The sequence below is a fragment of the Lissotriton helveticus genome, chromosome 7, assembly GCF_964261635.1.
Source record: "Lissotriton helveticus chromosome 7, aLisHel1.1, whole genome shotgun sequence".
In the NCBI taxonomy this organism is placed as follows: Eukaryota; Metazoa; Chordata; class Amphibia; order Caudata; family Salamandridae; genus Lissotriton; species Lissotriton helveticus.
The window spans coordinates 249,667,169-249,690,594 of record NC_136068.1 but is presented as its reverse complement, the minus strand read 5'-3'; the positions used below and the strand labels follow the sequence as shown (position 1 = coordinate 249,690,594).

Sequence of the window (23,426 nt, the reverse complement as noted above, 5' to 3'; positions counted from 1 at the left end):
CGAAGGAGCTGCACGCTGATTGGTGGACAGAGACGAGCCCCTTCACCAACACCGAGGCGGGGCCCGTCCGTGCCGCTCTGGGATTGGTCGGAGGATTGACGCGTCATCAGCAGCGGGAGCGCCCGTTGGAGCCCGCAGCACCGCATCATCATCCCCTTCGTGTCCTGATTGGTCGGATCATCGCGAGCCCCCAGAACGAGATCACCGAGGAGAGAGCAGCAAGAAAAGACCGACCCCCGAGTGACGGAGGCTGGCCGGTGAAGCCGAACGTAGAAGCAGCTGCGGGTGACATAAGGTGAGCACGCACGGCGCTACGGGGGCGTTGCCGGCTTAGTTGAAAGATAACCGGTAACCCCTGTGGCCTGCAAGGGAGTGTAGGCTGCTCCAGCCGATGTGCCTCACAGTACGAGCGCATACACAGCTGAGGCTGCAGTTGTTTCCCCGAGTGTGCCTTTTAGGCCGCATCATCCGGAGAACAGCTGAGCTTATTTTTTGCCATTTGTATTTGAAGACCCATTTGTTGAGGAACCCCGAGAGGCTCATGGGGGCATATTTGTTCAAGAGCCTGTGTGGCTCCTACCTTTCGGCGCAGTTCAGTACGAGGGCTAGCGAGAGCCCATGCCATAGTTTGATTGTTAACCCAGCTGCCCAGCAATTAGTGGGCAGCTGCACCGTTTAGGACCCTGACTATTGGGACACAGGGCGTCCTAGCCCCAACAAGGTGAGTTGGCCTAGGGACTGCCACAGGTAGTGGCTAATGTGAGTTTTGCGCAATGTGATGTGGTGCTAGGAAATGTAATGCATTTGAAATGATTACGCACCTTGATCTTACACCTCTGAATGTTTTTAGGCATCATGTGTTTTTGCGCTATTGAGTTGTGTTCTGGCACCTCTGAATGTTTTTATGCATCATGTGTCTTCCTTGTTCTTACACCTCTGAATGTTTTATGCATGATGTGTTTTTCCTTGTTCTTACACTGCTGAATGTTGGTTTATGCATCATGTGTCTTCCTTCCCTGCACCTCTGAATGTGTTTTTGATGCATCATGTGCCTTGTTCTTACACCGCTGAATGTATGTCTTATGCATCATGTGTTTTCTTTCCTTACACCTCTGAATGTGTTTCTATACATCATGTTTGGTTCTTGCTGATACCCCTAAATGTACTTTATTCTTAGGTGGTTGTTCTTTCCAGTACAGGTAGTCCTAGTGAGGTCCTGGTCCCCTGCGTGACATTCTCCTAAGGTGGTTAGGGTTGCGTAGGTGGTACTTACCTGTTACCAGTAGTTACTGGTTGTGTGCTATACTTGCTAATTTGTGCTACAGAGATTTTATATCCTATGTTCTATGGTCTAGAAGTGATATTTCTACTAAGTGCTGATTCTGACACTGGCCCATGTGGCCCTGTCTTGTAAATAATCCCTTGTGAATATTGCCCGTGCCAGTGGGCACAATGTACATGTGTGATTTCTATCTGATGTGTTTTGACAATACAGAAGTTATTTTATATAACCTTGTGTGGAGTTCCTTTTGTGGTGTGCCTAGGATGTTGTTGCTGTTGTGTGCTTGTGCAAATGCTTTACACATTGCCTCCGGGATAAGCCTGTCTGCTCGTGCCAAGCTCCCAAGGGGATGAGCAGGGTAATGTGATCCCTAATTGCTTCTGGTGCCTCCATCCCAGTAGTGTGGAGCCCCTAGAGGATACATACACCTTCCCAACAGTATGCCTATCCTTGAAGGATATTCTCATAGTCAACATGCCCTCAAGTGGGATTTTTCCCTTGTTGTACCCCTTGGGATTGATGTCGGGGGGCATTAACTTCACGGGATGATTGGCAAATTTTTCTTCAAAGACATTTTTGTCTACCAGGGTGTAAGGGGAGCATGAATCTGCATACATACTAAACATCACACCATCTAGAAACACATCACATTTAGGGTACGTGACCTCTTCATCATTTTCCTCATCTTTGACTTGGAATATGTAAGCTTTCTCTCCTTCTACCCCTTGCGTGGACTCTTCCACAACATGTACAGCTTTGCCTGGAGTTTTACACACTTTGGAATAATGTCCCCATCTGTTGCACTTTCTGCATTGTACATTTCTAGCAGGACACTTCCAATTACTTGCTAAATGGTTAGGACTGCCACATTTAAAACACACCATTGCACCCTCCTTACTGCGAACTGCCTCTTTGTGCTTGTCCCCCAATTTACAAACAGTTTCTTGCTCTGCGCTAGACTTGTTTTCTACCCTCTCTTTGTTTGTTCCCTCGTGAGACTTAATTTCCCTAATGCACCTCGCAGTATGTTCTAGACCCTTGGCTATATTAATGGCCTCCTCCAGATTGGGGTTCTTGGTTAGCAATTCTTCTTGTGTCTTAGTGTCATTGGTGCATCTCACCAATTGGTCCCTGATAAGTGAGTCAGTGAGTTGCCCAAATTCGCATGTGGCAGACAACCCTCTCAGAGCTGCTATGTAATTACTCACTTTCTCCTCCCTTTTCTGCACCCTCTTGAAGAACTTGTGCCTCTCCATTACTACATTGATTTTTTCCTTGAAGTGAGCCCCCAGTTCCCTCAGAGTGCTCTCATATACGTTTACACCTTCCTCTACTTCTTCCACCTCATCCTCCACTAATCTACCTGTTATGTCTTCATATATCTTCCTCCCATGTGTACCTAAGTTGTGGAGAAGTATATGCTGCTTGCGAAGGTTGGTGTAATTGCTCCCTCCAATAGCAATCAGATAAGATTTGAAAATGCCTTCCCACCTCCTCCATGGAATAACTGGTTCTCCTAGCTCATTGAGGAAAGGTGGGGGTTGGCTCATACCAGCTCCCGCCATAGCCATACAGTAACCTTACTTCGCTTAGTGTAGGCTAAATCTCAGATCACATAACAAAAAAAATTGTTAAAGCATGCAGGAAATACACAGACTTGTGGAATGACCAAATTGTAAAACACTCTTGGGCCCCCTTCCACTGCTTCCAACGTTATGTATGAAGTGAAAGTTTATAATTCGAAGAACTGGCAGTCCCCTTTTTACTTCCTCAGTTCAAGTTTCAACTACCTATGAGTCATTGAGTCTCCTCCTTTAGGCGGGAACTTCCTGTGTAAGCAGTTTCCCCTCACGAACGGTGCAGACCAAAAGCGGCTGCCAGGCACCCTCAGCGCGCCGGCACACAGTCGAACCTGCACACGATGGAGTTTTTTATCAAACAGCTTGCTGTTCCTGACGTGAGGAGAACCGGCGTGAATTTCATCAAAGAGCCCCCAGGTAACGCCTGCAATCACTGCGCGCGCGCCGCCTTCAGCGCGCCCCTTACTCAGACGACAATGTAAGTCGCTCCAGCTTCCATGCGTGAGGAGATCCAGCGAGGCTGATCACGTCGCGCTCCAAGGTGCTTCCCCCTGGGCAATCCCCGTCTTCGGGTTTAACTTAAACTCGCCACAGACTCCCTCACACGTAAACTAGCGCTCACCGATCTGAGCCTCTGCGCCCTCAGTGCCCGACCAGACACCCGACAAGTACCAGCGCCGCTGGTGTCCACAACAGAGTCTAACTTTTACCAAGCTCAAGCGAGGGTGGAATGCCCGGCACGGCACCCGACAGGAGTGAGCTCACCCCGACTGTCTTTCTTCTTGTGCAGCGCAGCCCTGTTCTCAAAGCGCTTCTTACTTGGTATATTTTCGCCGTTTCAGTGTAGACTCGTCTGAAGGTTCTGTTCCCTCTCTCCTCACCGGCTCCGTTTGAGGTTCCTTTTCATCCTCACAGTAGACAGCAATCAAGTCATACCAGGGAGACGACATCCACTGTCCCTGGCACAGTGCTCCCAGTCCTCGTCGCCAGAAATGTAGTAATTAATGAAGGGAGGCAAACGTGAAAGTAAGTGTTTATTCAGAAGATCAACACTAACAGATGTCGTCAGCTGTCATTGCTTGTGCCGGGCTGCTATGTCAACATTCCATAGCGAGCGCCGGCTGTCACCAGGGCTGTACCATGTGCCAGGAAGGTAGGAGGGGGTTAACAAGGGATATGGGAAATACCATTTGCAGGTTACAACACAGGGGTTATCTTGGCGTGTGACTCCCTTGCCCTGACTAGAATGGTGGTTTCTGCCTGGCTTTCGCGTCAGCCTTAGCCTACCAGAAATCCCAGTTCTAACAACCTCTGATTATTTTTCTTTGCATAGAGGAGTACAACAAGGATGCCCCCTTTCCCCTATGCTTTTTGTTATTGTTTTGGAGCCCTTTTTAACTAACATTAGGAAAAATGAACATATTACTGGTTTTCACTTTGGTCCCCATCAAGTTAAAATGTCAGTTTATGCAGATGATATTCTTTTATATTGTTCCAATCCTGAATCTTCTCTTCCTCCTTTTTTTCAACAGGTATCGTCTTTCTCTAATGTTTCGGGTTACCGTCTTAATGTAGACAAATGTGAAGTTTTACCCTTAAACGCTCCATGTCAAAAGCATCTTTTTGACCGTTCGGGATTTTTCTGGAAGCCTCTGAAAATCAAAAACCTTGGCTTATGGTTTGCTCCTTCATTATCGGAGACACTGAAATTAAATTTTGATTATATTACAAAAAAATTGAATGATTCCATCACGCGTTGGCATCACCTCTTTCTGTCCTGGTTGGGTTGTTTACACTCAAATAAAATTATGCTATCGCCTCTTATTTTATATACCCTCTCCATGAACCCTATTCACATCCCTGAATATCATTTTTTTTAAATGTACTCAATATTAGAATTTTTTGGGGGAAAGGTAAACGATCTTGTATAGCTTTATCCTCTTTGAAAAAAGACAGACCCACAGGGGGTCTTAAGGTACCCGACTATAACATGTATCACTCTGCCTTTTCATTAAAGCAGATGGCTAGATGGTTATCTACAGATCTTACTCTCTATCTACCCCTTTGGTTAAAAATAGAAAGCGTTTCTATAGCTCCTTTCGACTTTTAAGAAATTTTAACTTTCACTTCCAACACTGCTTCTCTGCGTTCCCCTATCATTTCCCATTCTCGCAAACTCTTGATCCCTACTTTCTCCTTGTCTTATCCTTCCTATAATTCTTTACATCTACAACCTATTTGGCACAATAAACTTTTACAAATTTGTCATCGTTCTTCATACTGGAAATCTTGGCATTCTAGAGGTTTAAGCTGGATATCCCAGCTATTATCTGACACTCAGCCCCTTACTTTTTCTGAAATCCAAGCTCAATTTTCTCTCCCTTTCTCCTCTAGATCACAATATAACCTTCTTCATTCTGCACTTATCCAATATCTTAAAAATCTTCCCCAATCTCAAGATGTTCCTAGTTTATATAAAAACATATTTCAAGTTTTAGATAGTTCTCCCTCATTGTCCAATGTCTATAAATCATTGCAATCTCGTTCAGACAGAGCCAAAACAAAGGATGTGTTGGCCTGGGAAAGGGATTTCTCACAATAATGGCCAACTCTTACTTGGGATAAACTATGGTCTAAAATTAATAAAACCTCCAGACCTGCTCACACTACACAAACCCTTTTTTTCATTTATCATCGAGTGTTATTTTCTCCGTTGCTTTAGGCCTCCTTTTCATCAACTATGCCCTCCACCTGTTGGTCCTGTCCCTGTCCTGCTGCTGATTTAAAACATATGTTGTTCGAATGTCCCCCATTTCATCAATTTTGGGTACTTGTTTGGTCTCAAACTAATACAATATTTAAAGTTTCACTCCCTTTTTCCTATATACATATCTTTTTAGGCACTTTGTCCTCTCAATGGTCCCAATCTCCTTTGAGTTTTAAGCTTCTGGATTTATTATTAGCTATTGCTTACCACTTAATAAACTCTAATTGGAAACAAGCTGATAAAGTCTACTTCAAATCCTGGTGGAATGCAGTCTGTTTTCATCACTGACTGGATACTAACTACGTCTCCCCCATTTCTCTTGAAATTAAAAGGGATCTTTTATGGCTCCCTTTAACAAATTATTTATCTCTATCCACCTCTCTCCATATTGCTTCTATGAATAGTTCAGACGAGGTACGAAAACCACCTTAACTTCCCCCTTACCTTCTAATCTAGATGATTAGTTTTGTCTTTCATTATTGAATGTTTCATTCATATGCTTTTTTATACTCTCATTTAATGTTATGCTGACTTGGTTAAATATTTTTGTATAATGTGTTTCTGACCTACAATTGTTGCCTATTTTATAGCAAATCCTTTTTGCTGAATTTCCCACCTTTTTTTATTTATTTATTGTTTTATATGATGCAACTTTATCTTGATGTATCATGTGATGCCAATTTTATCATGGGCTCTCTTTCTTTTTTACCTTTTTCTATTTATGTTCAAATAACGTTTCACTCACCCTATGGTAATATTGTTCTATTTATTTTATTTGTTATTTCTTTAATAAACTCAAACTTAAAAAAAGAACATGTAAAAACACAGTTTCAGTCACTGATTCAATTATTTTCTTTGGGAGTGAATTGAAGTTCCTGTGAGTGTCCATGTGCGATGATATACTTAGTCTAAGACTGAGCTGGAGTAAATTTACTATTGTTGTGTGACTTTTGTGGCTGTAGTAGCTTTAGAATTGCAGTTTTTGAATAGCAATGGGTTTACTCTTTTATGGGTGGGTGTTTGTATTTGTATGACACTCCCTACACCCCTCATTAGCCCTCTGTAAATCCTACCCATTTAGGAGTAAGTATTTCCCATGTTTCAGCTACTTCCCAGGCTCTCTCAGATTTGCTACCAAAACTTATCTCCACATTTATGTGGAGATCTCCGAACACGTGTGGAGATCTCCACACAGAAAAGATAGGAGTAGCAAAGTCGAGATTTCAGCATGTAGGACAGTAAATAGTATTTTGTAATATATGAGTAGCACTACTGTAGTACAACTTTAAGAGACTAAACATCACACTTTTTGAATCAGGCCTTTAATGTCCCAGATTCCACTGAACATTTTACAGCAGGAAGCAGCAGTCCTTCTACAAAACTGCCCAAAAATGATAATCGGAACGGGGGCATTAGTTCTGATTCAACCAGTATTTATCGATTTTAGAGACCCTCAGGATACAGTTCGGAATACCACGGGACATATTAACAAGCGGCAGCGATAATTATCGCTGAATGCTGTTAGCGTGAGGAAATATATCGCCGGCTATTGCTGGGGATAATCTCCATGTTAGCGTTGTATTAACAACGCTTAACGCCATGGAGATAAAAATCCCAGCGATAGCGGGGATTATCGCCGTTTTCAATGGAATATCGCCGGTCTTCCAGCGATATTCCATTGAAAATGCCGATAACCTTGTTGATAGGGCCTGTGGTTTTAGCCACATAATCCACCCCCCCATTACAGGTATGCCTAAGTCGGGAATTTAAAAGATTCTATGTTCTGACTGCGCACTACTAGTTTTACAACTCTGCTCAAAAGAGAGAATCATTGGATATACTATCTACAAACTCTAAAACCCAAAGGGTTAAATGAACGGACAGAATTTAATTGCTACTTATAACATTGACTCTATGCACTCTGCATCATGTTATCTAACTTTAGAGATTGTGCACTACTGCTGAGTAACCCGCACCGAGCATCAACATGTTTAACCATCTGTAAAATAATACAATGTATATTTGTTTTATCCTTCCGCTGAATATTGCCATTTAATTTCTGCAGCTATGATTTTAGAACTATTTCGATCATGTCTTAATCTGATTGGTATTGTTTACACTTCCCCTTTAATTAAACTTAGAAAAGCAGAGCTTCCATATCTTTAGCCACCCCCCCTTTTTTGCACGTCACACGCCAATATCCAGCGACGAGGGTTTCCTAGTCGGATTACTCGGCTACACCGATGAGAACACGCACGGCATTCCGCCAGACGTGTTGATTATCATTATTCACCCATGCGGTAAGCGTCTACGAACCATCTATGTTTAAACGGTAATTAAGTACTGCGTAGCAGACCAGAACCCTAACTTCGTGTTAATGTAACGCGCACGGTACCCCACCAGGCGGGTTGAAATTTGAACCACCTCCCATGCGGGAAAGGGTACCGAACAACCATGTTTAAACGGCAGCTAAGTACCGCGCAGCAGACTAGCATTTGAAATGCGAGCAAACGTCCATATATGTCGCATCCTACGCTAGAGAAGCCATGCCATTTAATCACTGTTATGTATTATTAACAAAACGTTATCTTCATGAGTTAGAACCTCACAAGCGTTAACACTGTTTATGCTTAAGGCTCAGTTGTTCCTTTCCCTAAGTTTTTCATTACCAATTTGTGACTTTATTTTTTAAAATACCGCAGTATTGAGACTGACAGCAGTAACGGTTACACATAACCCGCAAATAGTAACATATATATGTCATAGCTTGAATCCTAGAGGTGGAATATTAGAATGTATTTTTTCTCTTGTAGATTTCCCTGATGAAGGCATAATTATGCCGAAATGCATTGGAATATTTGAATTGGAAAATTTGAACGTATGCGGTCAAACTACGGAATGACATAAATTTAATTTGTATTTGACCATGAATACAGATGTGGAACAATGAAACTGAAAAAACTTTATTTGAACATTCAATGAAGTATGAGTAAAATACTTTGAAGCTTTAACTGCTTGTTTCTACTGATTGAATTTGTAGCAGAATTGTAGCGCGTTTCTGTGCCCCAGGAGACACCCATACCGACAGTGTGGGTGCAATCTTCATTCATTTAAGTCGGGAATTTAGCAGACGTTAAATTCCTGAGTTAAGCCCCTGTCAGCGATATAAATGTAGTTATTGCCGCCTTGTTACAATGCACCCACATTATTTATGCATCCCAAAAGGCTGATACTTGCAGAACTAGTAAGTCCTGGTGCAGGGATATTAATTTTGTATTCATAACCTAAACACTTGTGTTCAGCTCAGGAAGCAGATTGTAGGTACATAGTAAAATCTTATGCCCACTTCATTCAAACATTCAATCCGGCATTCAGGGCCATATTATCAAGAATGGCGATAACGTTATCGCTGTTTTAGCGGCAGGAAACTGCTGCTAAAAAGGGAATAATGGGCTTGATAATATGCCCTTGTGAATTCCCTTGATAATATGCCCTTGTGAATAGAAGCCCAGGTTCTGGTGTGAACCTGGGCTTCTATGGGAATTCACAAGGGCATATTATCAAGCCCATTATCGCTGTTTTAGCGGCATTTTCCTGCCGCTAAAACGGCGATAATGTTATCGCCGTTTTTGATAATATGGCCCTAAGTTCGCTACTTACAATACTAAACTCCCCTTCAGCACAAGCATCTGCCTAAATATATCCTGAGAGAGAGCATCATCACCAATAAACTACAGGGGCTGTTAAAGGTGGGGAGTCATTCTATTACTTGAAGGGGCTAGTTGAGTGTTCCATTCCAAGGGGATCTTCACTGTAACGTTTAAAAGTAATGCGGGTGGCTATAGTATGGAATACACAAAAATTCATATTTTAATGCATAATTAACAATCAGAATGAACTGGTATATGTTGGGTGCGCTCCTAAATATGAAACGGAAAGGTAACCATATCTGCATTTGACATTATGCTATATTAAGAACACGTTTTAGACATTACAGCCCCTGCTTGAGTATCACTGACATTCCTAAGAGAGCCATATACTGAAAATTATCATACTATGTTTTATTTTTTATTTGAATGCATGCCTGTTTTTATCTCGCGCTTAATTCTAAATTCTCTTTAGTTTGGAATCAGTTGTTGCAGTTGGAAAACTCGTGGTAACAAAGAGCAGAAACTCAGGCAAACACACAGAAAAAGGAACACAGGCCTAGAGAGACACATACACACATGAACATCTACACATATGAATATAAACGCAGGCAGATTCTTTCTCTCTCTCTCTGTCCCGACTGCCAATAGCGGTCACAGAGTTTGAGTGTACCAGCCTCCTCCTGCTTCATTGTAATTTATCAGATCTTTTGTGCAGTGACGCAGGTATTTGGGAACACTGAATTCACGTTACCTCTTGTGCAATAGGTAAACTTACTAACTGGGGCATTAACTGTTGAGGTGAGTGAGTGTGGCTGGCAATCATTGGCAGACACTTCTGCTTCTGTTTGGTGTTTGACCTTTAGCTGTGTCCTTGAGACGGCATCTCTTTGGCAGGTGAGCTAATCATAGGTATTGGTTCATCTCCAAACTTCTGGTAAGTCGCCGCCCTGTGCGTGCGTAGGTTTATTGAGAACATAAAACAAGAGAACACAAACTGATACGGATAAAAACAGCACTTGCCTTTTATTAACCTGAAAGCAACCCAAGTTGACGTGTATCCTAAGGTGGCAGAGGCAGAGGCGATTGCAAGCCCTGGCCTCGTGGAATACCAACTTTTGTTAGTCGTTTAATTGGACAAGTCAGAAAAACAGACAGAATGCCTAATTACAAAGTACTGTATTCAAATGTTAGGGCTAGGTTTACTATGTATTCACGCAGGGCAGTATTGGAACTTGCAGCACTGTGTTGCGTGAAAAGGAGAGAGCAGAAAGGTGCTATATCTACTAAGAAATGGGACACCTATAGTCTCTTCCAACACTGGCGTACTTCAGGCAGCCTAAGGCCAATGCAGGCATGGTAGCGCCATGGTGCAAGAGTGTCGTTTTAGGGGAGGATTGTTTTTGTGCAGAAAGATATAACTGGTACTTTTCACATGAAGGGGTGAAATGCAGTGCTGCTTTCTTCATCCATGTCCATTTGAGCAAATATTACTATTTGGTGCCCCCCTGATCCAGCCCTTCAGTTTTTTACTAAGCTAAACACACGAGAAAAGACCTGTCAGCCTTAGGGTGGTCTTCCCCCCAAAGTTTTGCCTGTTCCCTTTCACTTTTTGCAGATTTTCTTTTGTTGGCCTTAGGACTCTATGTACTTTACCACTGCTGACCAGAACTAAAGTGCATGTGCTTCTCCCTTAAACATGGCTACAATTGATATATCTACAATTGTAATACTTAATTTATCTGTAAGGCCCTAGTGGAGTGCACCGTCTGTGCCCATGGCCTGTAAATTAAGTTCTACTATTGGGCCTGCAGCACTGATTGTGCCACCCACACAAGTAGCCCTTTTGAAATGTCTCAGGCCTGCCACAGCACAACCTGTGCATGCAGTTTTATTGAGACTTCGGCTTGGCATTTAAGACCATTTGCCAAGCCTTCAACTACTTTTTTATGACTCATAAGTTACCCCTATGGCAGGGCTTAGGTAGCACTTAGGGGCAGGGTGCTGTGTAAGTAAATGGTAGGACATGTACTTATATATTTTACATGGCCTGGTAGTGAAAAACACTTAAATTCGTTTTTAACTACTGTAAAGCCTAATCTTACTGGTAAAGTTGGATTTAACATTACTATTTTAGAAATGCCACTTATAGAAAGTTGAAGAAAGGAGCGCAGTAACCAGCAGTTACCAGCCGCAACCCACACAGGAAAATACAGGTATACACACACTTAGCCCAAACGGTACAGTAGAGGAATGAGGGAAATAAGGGGTCATTAAAACTTTATGTTTTTCTGCATCCTCAACAGATAATTAACAGAGCCCTGATGAGGGTTTGGGGACTTATGACCCGAACCTGAAACGCGTCGGCATATCTACCAAGAGCCAAGTATCGCATTTTGTGCCTTCTTGATTGAATGGAATGGACATTGTAGCTCTTGTTATGAAATCTTTTTCTGTTTAGGAATTGGAATTAAATAATTGATTTAGTGAATTGCACAAATTGCAAATTGATGAATTGATATGTTTTGTTGGATGTTTTTGATTTTTTGATTTGTTTGTAAATTTTTCTGTATATGTTTATGTTAGATTGAAATGTATTTTGCTAATCAAATAAGAATGTAAATACTTTCTGACATGTGTATTTTTCTCTGTCAATTGAAAAACTTTTTTCTAAAAAACAAAAGAGTAGAAGGTATAAATAAACATACCAGACCGGATTTAATGAATGTGTTTATTCGGTCGCTGCAAAAGTCATACTGGAAGTAGTGTGAGATGGGGGCATCCTTGAGTGTGTATATTGTATAACGGTCCAGCCCTCCCTCAGCCCCGCTAAGGACCTAACTCCTCTTGTGCGACTTATAGAAAGTTGGCATTTCTCTGCTCTCAAAGCGCTGTGTGCCTGCTGCTCGTCTCCAATACACAGCTGGGGTGGGTAAGAGTTTGTCTTTGTGTATTCCCTCTAGGTAACCACACACAAAGGAATGTTAGGTGTATCTGAGTGCCCATCTGCATACTGATAGTTAATCTTCGGCAATATGGGAGCAAGGTTATGACACTTACACCTAAATGGGCAGTGTCCTGGCTCCACACAAAGGGTAGATTCCCCCCTCATAGTGAGTCTGGAAGCAGGGCTGGAAAGAAAGGACCTTCATGCACTTCAAAGACCCTTCTTTGAAGTCACCCCGGCTTCAAAGGCACAACTGACTGAAAGTACTGGACACTGGCCCCATCAAATCAGACACTTTTAGACCTGTAAAGAACCTTTGTTAGAAGAACTTCTGTGCTGCTACAAGGACTGACACTATGCTGTACTTCTGCTCCGGAAGAATTGCTTTTCAGCTGTGCAGCCTTGCTGCCTGCTGCTCCCTGACCCTGCTGAGGGAGAGCTGGACTCTGCCTTGAACCCAGAGTGATCTCCAAGGGCATGTTGACTTGCCTCCTGTTTCCTGAGATTAAAGGAAAGCAACGTCTCACCACCTGCTCCTGTACCTGGTCCATTGGAATTAGACAGCGTAATTCGCCCTACTTAAAAATCCCCCTTTTTTACTGTTCGCAACCAGAGAGGTCATTAAATAAAAAAAATTCTACTAGCCAGGGAATTTTTAATTGCATTTTTTATCTTTCACTTATATAGGTCCCTACACTTTATCCTTATTTCACTGTCCTACACATCACACATAGCCTATTGTAAAAAATTAAGTGCTCCCGTGTAGTTCGTAGGTCGTAGCACGCCCAGCCCCGTAGAGGGACGGGAAGACCCCTATGATGAAGCATGACACTAAGGGATTCTTAGCCGCATCGCTGCTAGAGCGATTCCGCTGCTGTGCTGGACAGCAATAAAAACGGGTGTGGTCATGACGAGCTGAGCTCGTCATGAGCACAGGAGCACTGTACTGCATGACGAGCTGAGCTCGTCATGAGCATGGAAGGGGTTAGTGTGTGAGGGGTATTTTAAAAGCACATAGTGCTCCCCCTTTGCCATTTGCAAAGAGAGCCTTTCCCACCACCTTTAGATATAAGACCTTCACCAATAATTGAAAAACCAATAAATTATTCACTCCCTTCACATTGATAGAATCTCATTGGTTATGTATTCAATTTAGGAGGGTGATTCTATCACCACTGCCTCTACACTTCCTCGATTGTTTTTTGTATCCATTGGAATTAGACCGTAGTGCTTTATCAGGTAAAATCGACGCATCTCCAGTCTGCGTGTAGCAGATCCACCTCATCAACTCTGTTGCGGGAACAAAATTAAATCATTGCACATGGAACCAGCTCTTCGCCTCCAGAACCGCCGCATAGCCACATCTGCAGTGTGGGAAGATTGATGCATCACCTCCACTATGCAGAGAACCCGGTGCATTGTCTACAGAACTAACGCCTCTCAGCACATCATCTACAGAACCGGTGCATTGCCACCACAGCCTGAGGAAAATTGACGCATCATATAGACTCTGGGATCGACTCCGTCGCATCGTTCAGCTGCACCCAGCATCCTGCGGTTGCGACCAAAATCAAGGTACTATATTCAGCTGGCCTTACGTGGCTCCAGTATCTGGCCAACACTCTATTGCGGTCAGCCTGAACACTTGACTTTGCCACTGTCCAGTGCGACCGGATAAACCCCATATGCGCTAATTGCTTGTATGTGTAATTTTTAAATGTCATCTTTTAAAATTCATATCTCAACTTCTACCTATTGGATGTTTAACAATTTGGTCTTGTTTTATTTATAAAAAAATAATCAATTTTTTCTAAACTGATGTGGAGTATTTTTGTGGTATCTTTATTGTGTTACTGTGTGTTGATTGCACAACTACTTTACACATTGCCTCTTACATTACCCCTGACTGCTCAGTGCCCAGTTACCTGAGGGTGAGCCAGGCTAAAGTAATGTGTGAATCTGACTTACCCTGACTAGGATTGTTGTTCCTCATTGGACAGGGTGTATACCTCTGCCAACTAGAAATCAAATTTCAAACAAAGTTAATACAAGACAATATGGCAAAATGACACAAATTCAATCAGCAGAAACAGAAATATACAATCAATCAGTATTTTTAGAGCACTCTAATCACCCTGAGGAGTATTCAGGTGCTATGTGGGGAAGGGCTACTCAAACAGACAGGTCTTGAGGTAGCTACTGAATTCAGCGAGGGAGGTAGAGGTTTGGAGGTGGATGGGGTGGCCTTAGCAGCGAGGTGGGAGAAGGAGCGTCCTCCAGGTCGAGTACGATGAATGAGGGGGATGGTGGCGAGGGCCAAGGAGGCGGACCGCAGGTGTCTGGTGAGCTCCTGGAAATCAGGCAGCTATTCAGGTATTCTGGTCACATGTTGTGGAGGGCTTTGTAGGGGTGTGTGAGCAGCTTGAAGTGGCATCTCTTCTTGATGGGGAGTCAGTGCAGGCTGCGGATGTGGGGGGTGATGTGGGATTGTCTGGGTAGGTCCAGGTTGATTCTTGCTACTATGTTCTAGATTGTTTGGAGACACTTCAGGAGGAGGATGGTGGTTCCAGCATAGAGCCCGTTCCCATAGTCAAGTCGACTGGTTGTGACGGTTCTTCTGATGTCGGTTGGGATCCATCAGAATATTTTGTGGAGCATTCTGAGTGTGTTGACGCAGTTGGAGGCAACCAAGTTGACCTGTCGTCTCATGGAGAGCTCGCTATTGAGGATGATACCGAGGTGGGGGTTGTTGCTGATCAGAGGGTGGAGGGCCACCAGGAGTCATCTCACATTGAGGGGGGTCTTCCGAAGGGGAGAATGAATTGGTCATTGTTAAATTTGCAGCAGTTGGCTCTTAATGATGTCGGCGATATCAGTCATGGCATTCTGGAAGTTTGCTCTAGTGGTGTCTGTGTCTTCGATGAGGGAGAGAATGAGTTGTGTGTTGTCAGTGTAGGAGATGATATTGTAACTGTGACTGTAAGTGATGGGTGCTAGCAGAGTCATGTAGCTGTTGAACAGTGTGGCGCTTAGTAAGGAGCCCTGGGGTACACTGCAGATGATGCTCTTGGGGTCAGAGTTGGACAGCTGGAGGCAGATTCTCTGAGTGCTTCCAATGAGAAATGAGGAAAGAAGCTTGAGGGCTTTGCCTTGATGCCGATGTGGAGAAGTCTTTGGATGAGAAGGGGGTGGGGGACTGTGTCGAAGGCCATTGACAAGGTCAAGGAAAATCAGGGCTGCTGACTCGTTATGGTCAAGGATAGCTCTGACATTGTCTGTGGCAGCTATAAGGGCAGTTTCAATGCTGTGGATGGAGCAGAAGCCGGATTGGGAGATGTTGAGCAGATGGTTGGATTCCAGGTAGTCTGCGAGTTGGTGTTTGACAGGTTTCTCCAGGACCTTGGCTGACAAGGGGAGAAGCGAAATGGGGTGGTAGTTATTGAGGTTGGATGGCTCCACTTTGGGTTTGTTCAGAAGTGGTTTCACCTGAGCATGCTTCACTGTTTCAGGTAAGCCGGCACTGGTGGCTCAGTGGACTAATGCATCCACTGCAGGGGCCTGTGTTCAACCTCATGGTCACAGGTTAAAATCCTAGCATGCCCTGTCAGCCTTTCATCCATCTGAGGTCAATAAAATGAGTACCATTGAGTTAGGTAACAATAAACATCTGGTATTCAGTGCCTAGATGCGTACAGGTGAACGTGCTCTTTACAAATACACATGTTATGTTCTAAATGCGGAGTTGATGGAGCTGGACAGTGGGGGTCCGATTTCTTTATGTCCAAGGTTAAAGGTGTGGCGGGGCAGGGGTCAGTCAGGGTCCCAGAATGGATGGAAGACAAGATGGACATAGTGGTTTCAGTGCCGAGGGGTGTCCAGTCGGTCAGACAGTGATGCAGGTGGATAGTGGGAGGATCATGGAGGTCTGATTGTAGTGGTTGGGGTTCAAAGTTCTTATACATGTTGGCAATCTTAGTGTGGAAGAAGTCGGTGAGTGAGTTGCAGAGGTACTGGGAGGGCTGGATGGTGTTTTCGACGCGCCTGGGGAGGAGAATTCTCTGCCAATGTGGAATCGTTCTTAGGTACGGTTGGTAGACTAGAGGCAGGTGGTGAGTGCAGGTTTCTATGCTTCTTTGATGGAATGGTGGTAGGATTTAAGGGCCGTCTTGAAGGCTGTAAGGTCATTTGGGTCTTTGGTGGTGCGTTTGCATTTGCATTTTTCGGCCTTGAGTTCAGGGGTGAACCAGTTGACATGCTTGTTGGCTCTCCTGTTGCTGAGAGCTTTGGTGCGATAGAGTTGAAACTGCTGGTGATCCATTCAGATAGGTAGGCAGCAGCTTGATTGGCATTGTCAGATGTGTGGAGGATGGTAGTGTTGTGGTGGTCATCCATTGGGATTCAGTAATGGTGTTCCAGCTGCGGCGGGCGGTGGAGTCAGGGTAACGGTGGCCAGTCGGTTGACAGTGATGGTGAAATGGAAAATGCTGTGGTCTATCCAGGTGAGTTGTGTGGCTGAACTGGATTTTATTGTTGGATGTGAAGATGTGGTTGACGGTGTGGCCGGCGGTGTGCAGATTGGTGGTGATCTGTTTGAGGCCTAACTTGTCCATGGAGTCTAGCAGGGTGGCCAAGATGGTGTCTGAGGGGGTCTACAAGGTAGAAGGTGAGGTCACAGAGTAAGAGGTATTGTCTGGATTCCAAGGCGAGGTGGGTGATGATTTCTGGGATGGAGTTGCAGAAGGGTGGTCTGGTGGTCTGTAGGTGAGGGTACCTCTAACGGTTGAATGGGCGTTGGCTTAGAGGTGGAAGTTAAGATGTTCTATGTCGAGTGAAGGGGGTTGTCAGAGGTGGTGAGCCTGTTGATGGCTTTGTGGATGATGGCAATTTCTCCTCCGGGTCTGACTGGTCAGGTTCTGTGGGTCATTTTCATAGCCGATTGGAGTGGCTGTGGCTATGTCGGGGCTGAGAAGGACTTGAGCCTGGTCTCAGTGAGAAAAACTATGTCGGGCTGGTGGAGATGTTGGTGATGGTGTCCCAGAGTTCGATGGCATGTTTGGCCAGGAAGCAGATATTGACTAGCATGCATTATAGTTTGAGCTGGTGGTCGGTGCTCTTTGAAGGGGTCTCTGGTTCCATGGAGTTGCAGGCGAAGTGGCAGTGGCGGCAGTCAAAGGCTCCTTTTGGTGTCTATGGATGAGCAGGTGCAGCAGAGAGTGCTCTAGATCCTGGGTCCATTTCTCTGAGAGCAGATCTGAAGTAGCGCCGGAAGGTTAGTGTGCCAGGTGTTCTGGCACTGGGCGCGGTCTGGCGAGGAGAAGGTCAGTCCAATTACCCTTGGAGTCACTCTGGGTAGTCTGAGATCAAGGCAAGTAGGTCCAATCTTCTTTTTTCAGACAGTAAGGCAGTCCTTCAAGCAGTAGGTAAAGTAAGGTAAGACAGCGGCGTACTAGGGGGGTGCGGGGGGTGCGGACCGCACCGGGTGACACCATCAGTGGGGGGTGACACCAATCTGGTCACGCTGTGAACACAGCTCTCAGTGCAGCCTTGCCTCTGGAGACTGCTCTGCTTTATATTTATAAAGGAGGATTTCTTAACTCATTACTGAAAATATTCATCACGATTAGAAATCTATCTGCCAGCGTTCAAAATAGCCTCACTGCATTTCGGACCTTTTGGTCTGTCCTCTGGGGAAGATGTCCACATGGGGCTTGGCTAATGTAGGACTAGTGACGGTAATAGTGGTGGGGTACTTTGGCACATTCAGTTTGGCTGCTGAGTGACGGGATTGGATTACGAGAGGGTGAAAACGAAAGAATGTTTGAGTAGTCTTGTGGCCCAGAGACAGCAGCAATATATTTTTATATATTACCTGAATCCCAAGTATAGTTCAGTCTCCCTTATTTGATAGCCAAAGGAACGGAACTCAACCAGTGGCGTATCTGGGGGGGGGGGAGGAGGGGGTGGTGGGGCCGCGGGCAGTTATTACTGCACTGAGCAAGTGCACCTGCTGCTTAGAACAAATACTGCAGTCAGTGCACGCCACGCACGCACCACCACCTACTAGCAGTGGTGATGATGGTGCGATACGCGGCGGCGGTGCACCCAGTTTGTGGGTCCCAGTGCAATCAATGTTGCATCCAATCTGAGTGATCTTTAAACTGCGTGTCCGGCTGTGACATGTCCATCTGTCGTTACTCATCTATCCATACAATAACCTGTGCATCTTCCCTGTTTTAAGCCCCCGTCCCTGTCAGTTGTCAACAGTGTGTCTTCTCTGTTGGTCTGTGGATGTCAAAGGGGGGGGGGGAGAATGTAGGGGTCTGTGGTACAGGTCAGGCGGACTGGAAGCTGAACGTGGAGGTCGGAGGATGTTCGGCGGACATGTGCAAAGGGAGATAGAGAGAGACAGAGAGGAGAGGAGAGAGAGAGTGCCAGAGAGGTGGGGAGAGAGAAGGGGGAGAGGGAGACAGACAGACAGACAGACAGACAGAGAAGGAGAGGGAGGGGCAGATGGAAAAGGAGAGAGAGGAGTGAGAAACAGAGCCCGAGAGAGACAGAGAGGAGATAGAGAGAGAGAGAGAGAGAGACAGAGAGAGAGAGACAGGAAAGAAGCAAGACATGTGAAAAACCTGGGGGCATATTATCAAGAAATATGCCCTTGAGAATTCCAATAGAAGCCCATGTTAACACCAGAACCTGGGCTTCTATGGGAATTCTCAAATGCATATTATCAAGCCCATTATCGCAGCTTTAGCAGCAGTTTCCTGCCGCTAAAGCGGCAATAATGTTATTGTGTTTCTTGATAATATGCCCCCAGGTTTGATGGCAGTACAGGATATCCTGGTGCAGGGTATGGGGTCTTCTGAGTAAGGGATGTCCTGATTTAGGGCATGGTTGGGATTTTCATAGTTTGGGATGTCCTGGTATAGGGTATGGAGCCTTCAGATTAGGGGATGTCCTGGTATGGGGTCTTCTGGTAGGTCCCTGAAAAAGGCTTGAAGCGGTTTTATTTATTTATTTTATTTAGTGCATTTTTATAAAGCGCGGACATTACCCGAAGGTGTCAGGGCGCTGTACAATAGAGATAGTTACGTTACAAGAGAAAAGTGGTACAAAATAGAACATTACAAAGAAAAACAGGAGACTAAAAATGAAGGGCACACAAACACAAAATCCAACACAGCACGCAGGGGTGAGGAATGTACAGGAAAAGGTGAAAATTTACAATGAAGAGCGAACTTCCAAGAGGGGCCTGAGAATGAAAGCCGTGCCAGTAGTCAGTCCTAGTTTCTGCCCTCTCACTACGACGCCTCGGGTGTTGCATCTCGACTCCTCGGTGTGAAGCTGTAGCAGGTCTGACAAGAGGGCCGAGGCAGGTGCAACCTCAGAGGGTGGAGATGCAACACCCGAAGCTTCTTGCCCTCTTTGGAAAAGAGAGTATGGGGCAGTTTGGGAATGAATGGTACTGGGTGTCGTAGTGAGAAGAGAAAGCAGAACCCGGGAGAGGGAACCGCTGAAGGAGGAATGAGGAAACTTGGGGCGAACTAGAGAGAGACCCGAGACAGCAGGTATTACTGAAGAGTGGACACGTGACACCAGAAACCACGAGGGGGCCCTGTGAGGAGAAACCAGAGATCACAACAAACTGTACCCACAGGCCCTGGGGCAACAACGCCACGGGTGGTGCCGAGCTAAGACTGGGACAGGGTGGTACCCGGGACCGGGAGCAGATCCTCGGGCCAAGAGAAGCAGCAAAGGGAACTCAGGGTCGAAGGAAGGGAATGCCAACAGAGACAGCTCATGGACAGAGGAAGAAAAGCGCTAACAGGTGCCAGCTGATGCCACCCAGCAAGGTCCTGACAGCAGGAACAAGGCACGCATGCAAAGTACAAGGCAACATGAAAGGAGGGGAACAAAGGAATACTATGAGGCGAAGCCGCTCCTGACAAAGCAAACTGTCATAGAAGGGAGTCACTGCAAACAGGACAAGATGCTACAAACGCAGTGACAGGGATGCATGCTGAGCATCACAGGAGAGTAGCACCGGTCCCAAATCCCTGCTCGCATGGGCGGTGACGTCACGGTGGTCCCCTGGCCCGAGGACAAGACCCTGGCTGTGAACCTTACCTCACGCTAATGATTTGACGCCATTTGCAGCATCATTTGAACGTTTTTTTTTTTCGGTCTGTGAGATAGGGCGCCAGTGCATGCGTCTTTCTTTCTGTCTCTGTTCCACCCTAGTGATAGTTTACATGTATTGAGTGTAACTAGAGATGATTTTCTTTTTTGTTTGTCTTACTAAAACTCTGACTGAAAGTTACTTTTCTGGCCCCCATTCCAAATGCTGCGCTACTAAGATAGGGAAATAGCATAGTTACCAGCTCCAATGGAAATGCCCGACCCGCGGTATCACTGTGGGCCCGGCGGGTCTCGTGCACATCCAGCAGCCCCTGAAAACACTGTGGGCCCGGGCGGAGCGGAGGAGGTGCATGCGGTAAGTCGTGAGGGGTGACACCATGAGTTACTCGCACCGGGTGACACCAAACCTAGTGACGCCACTGAGGTAAGATAAGGTAAGTTTATTATGCATGATTAATTAAAACCTTTGCAACAACAAAATGTTATTAACGTTCATTTAAACGACTTCCTTAAAATTACACAGTTCAATTGCTAATCATCAGTAAATATCAAAGTGCAAGTGTGTCATGGTCAGGCAAACAGTTTGTGGTTGATCTTGATCGAGTTGATTGTAAGGTGCTTGAACTTCTAAAGCAGGTAAACGGTTTGTAATTGTCCTAATCCGGGCAGTGGCTTACAGAGTCAAGACAAAATTCAAAATCACTCTTGAGTTTTATTTGGGTTGCGCAGTTCGTCATGATGTTCTTCTGCTAATTTAAAGTGCTTATGCCTCATGGTCTAATGAGCTGGACGGAGTTTCTTAGTTTGGACTGCTTTTAAAGTGCTTGTGTTTCTAGAACTATAACATAGTCGTAGATGTCCTAAACTCCACTCTTTAAACATTATTTACAGTGGCACGGGACAATAAAGAAATGAATGTTTCTTGAGTGTCTGTACCAAAATGGTTCTAACTCTAGCGCAGTTGGTCTGGATACAGGCTGTTCATTTCCACGGCGTTCCATTGTTAAGTGGACACCAGAAATCCATAGGTATGACTTTCGATGTTTCAAACTAACTGCAAGCAATGCCCTGTTCAGTTATGTTTTGTTAATCCACATGCAACATACTTTTGTGCCTTTTTGCTCCTAGATCCAAATAAATTGTGATCCGGCAGTTTAGCTGTGTCTCAACTGGATTGAAGCACAGCTTTACTGCCTGCCTACAGGTCTGGATCCCGTGCTGCTTAAAAAATGGGCGTAGTAGGCTTTCCTTTGCCTAATGTACTTTAAATTGGGGCAAATGCAGACAACATGAATAATGTACTCCTTTCCGACTCCACATGAGAGGCAGAACTGCAAGCTGTCTTTCCTTTCCCAGGGTGGTAAGTGAGGGGTAATCGAGATAACTCTAAGATGTAGCGTTAAGAACTTTTCTTTTGTCTTTATTTTGATTCCAGTTTTAAAATAATATTGTGGCTGCAATATTCCGTAGTCGTTAAGCGTTATCCAGCTACATGCCCTTTTGGCAAGTGTTTCCTTGTCCTTAATGGCGGATATGATTCTTGTTGATTTTTTCATGGTTTTTTTAAAAGAAGAATGGACGGTGGGGGTACTCCAAAGATCTGACAATCCCAATACTTTGAGGGAATCAAACAGATAGCCCCTGGCTGAAGATTTACTGTGGCAGAGTAGCTCTTCCCAGAGATTGGAGTTTAAGGATCCGACCTCTGCCGTACGGATCTTGTGCCAGCTGTTTACGTACAAACCCCTTCTTCCCAAAGTTTGTTTTTGAAGGCCGAATTCCAGCCGTATTTGCGCTGGTGAGACGTATTTTGGCAGGTGGAAAATTGCACTATAAGAATTTGCTATCACTATATCCAAGACTACAGCATCCTTCCCTTGAAAGGATTCACTCCCGTATGTTAGAGATGGCTGCAGGTTTTCCACGCAGTACCTGTAACAAGGGGTCAAGTGTTAGGTTGAGCAGTTCATTCTTTATTGATTTTATCGCCAGGGACGTTGCAGTTCCCTTCCCCCGCAGGGACTCCAGTTGGGGTTTAAACGTGTTTTTATGGTCCATAAGTATTCCCAGATATTTGTAGCTGGTTACCAAGTCAAAGCCTTGCCCATTTAGATGCGAGTTGATCTTTTTCTTTTTTAAATAATGTACTGCCTTGTTCTTAGTTTTCTTAAGATTTATTTGCAGGGAGTTCCTTTATAAGAAGGTATAGGTTGTGTTTAAAAGGTGTTGAATGCCGAAAGGGGTCTGACTTATCAGCACCAAATCATCCACGTACAGCAAATTTGACAGAGATATTTTCCCCAGTTTTGGAGCATGGGATGACCATTCGTCGAGTTCCCCTGGCAAGTCTGCAAGGAAGAGATTGAATAATAACAGCACTAGCACGCAGCCTTGTTTTAGCCCTTTTGTGGTCGGAATTTGTTTAGAAAGGTGAGTTCCGGCTCCTAACTTGATCTTAATCCAGGTGTTTGTGTGCAGTAATTTCAGCTGGTCCAGAAGCAGTTTGGGTATTCCTCAATTTTCCAGTTTTCACCAGAGTTTAAATCCATCAACGTGATAGAAGGTAGCGGTGTAATCGATGAAACAAAGAAATAAACGGGATTTGGCCACTTTTGCTGCATCCATTAATAAGGTTAGTGCAATGATGTTTGGTATGGTACCTTGGCCTGGGCAGAACCCTGTTAATTGGAAGGATGGAGTTTTCGGACGCCCATGATGCTAACTCATCCAGTATAGTTCCTGCAAAGTACTTTGCCTCCACATCAAAGAGGGCAATAAGCCGGTAGGAATTTGGAAGTTTCCTGTCACCCTGTTTGAAAATTGGGCTAATGATTGATCCTTGCCAGGACTCTGGGATCAGTGTTGTATCCTTTATGTCTTTGAAGAGCGGTGATAATGCTTCACTCCCAAAATTTGTGTTGGCTTTATATAGCATTGGTGGAATGCCATTTGCACCAGGGGCACCTGTAGGTCTGCCCCTGGCTATTTGCCTCTTTATATCAGTTGGTGTTGGGCCGTGATGTTCTACTTTGGCGGAGAGAGGAGGATTTAATCCTACCGCCAA

The 23,426-nt window shown here is 44.8% G+C and overlaps 1 long non-coding RNA gene across 1 annotated transcript in view; it reads left to right on the top strand.

The window, feature by feature from the left end:
* The first annotated feature begins 205 nt into the window (after positions 1-205).
* The window catches only part of LOC144766724 (uncharacterized), a 103,037-nt gene continuing 79,816 nt past the window's right edge, over positions 206-23,426 (top strand). Inside the window, exon 1 of the long non-coding RNA XR_013597898.1 lies at positions 206-295. This is a non-coding gene — a long non-coding RNA (uncharacterized LOC144766724). The remainder of the gene's footprint in view (positions 296-23,426) is intronic.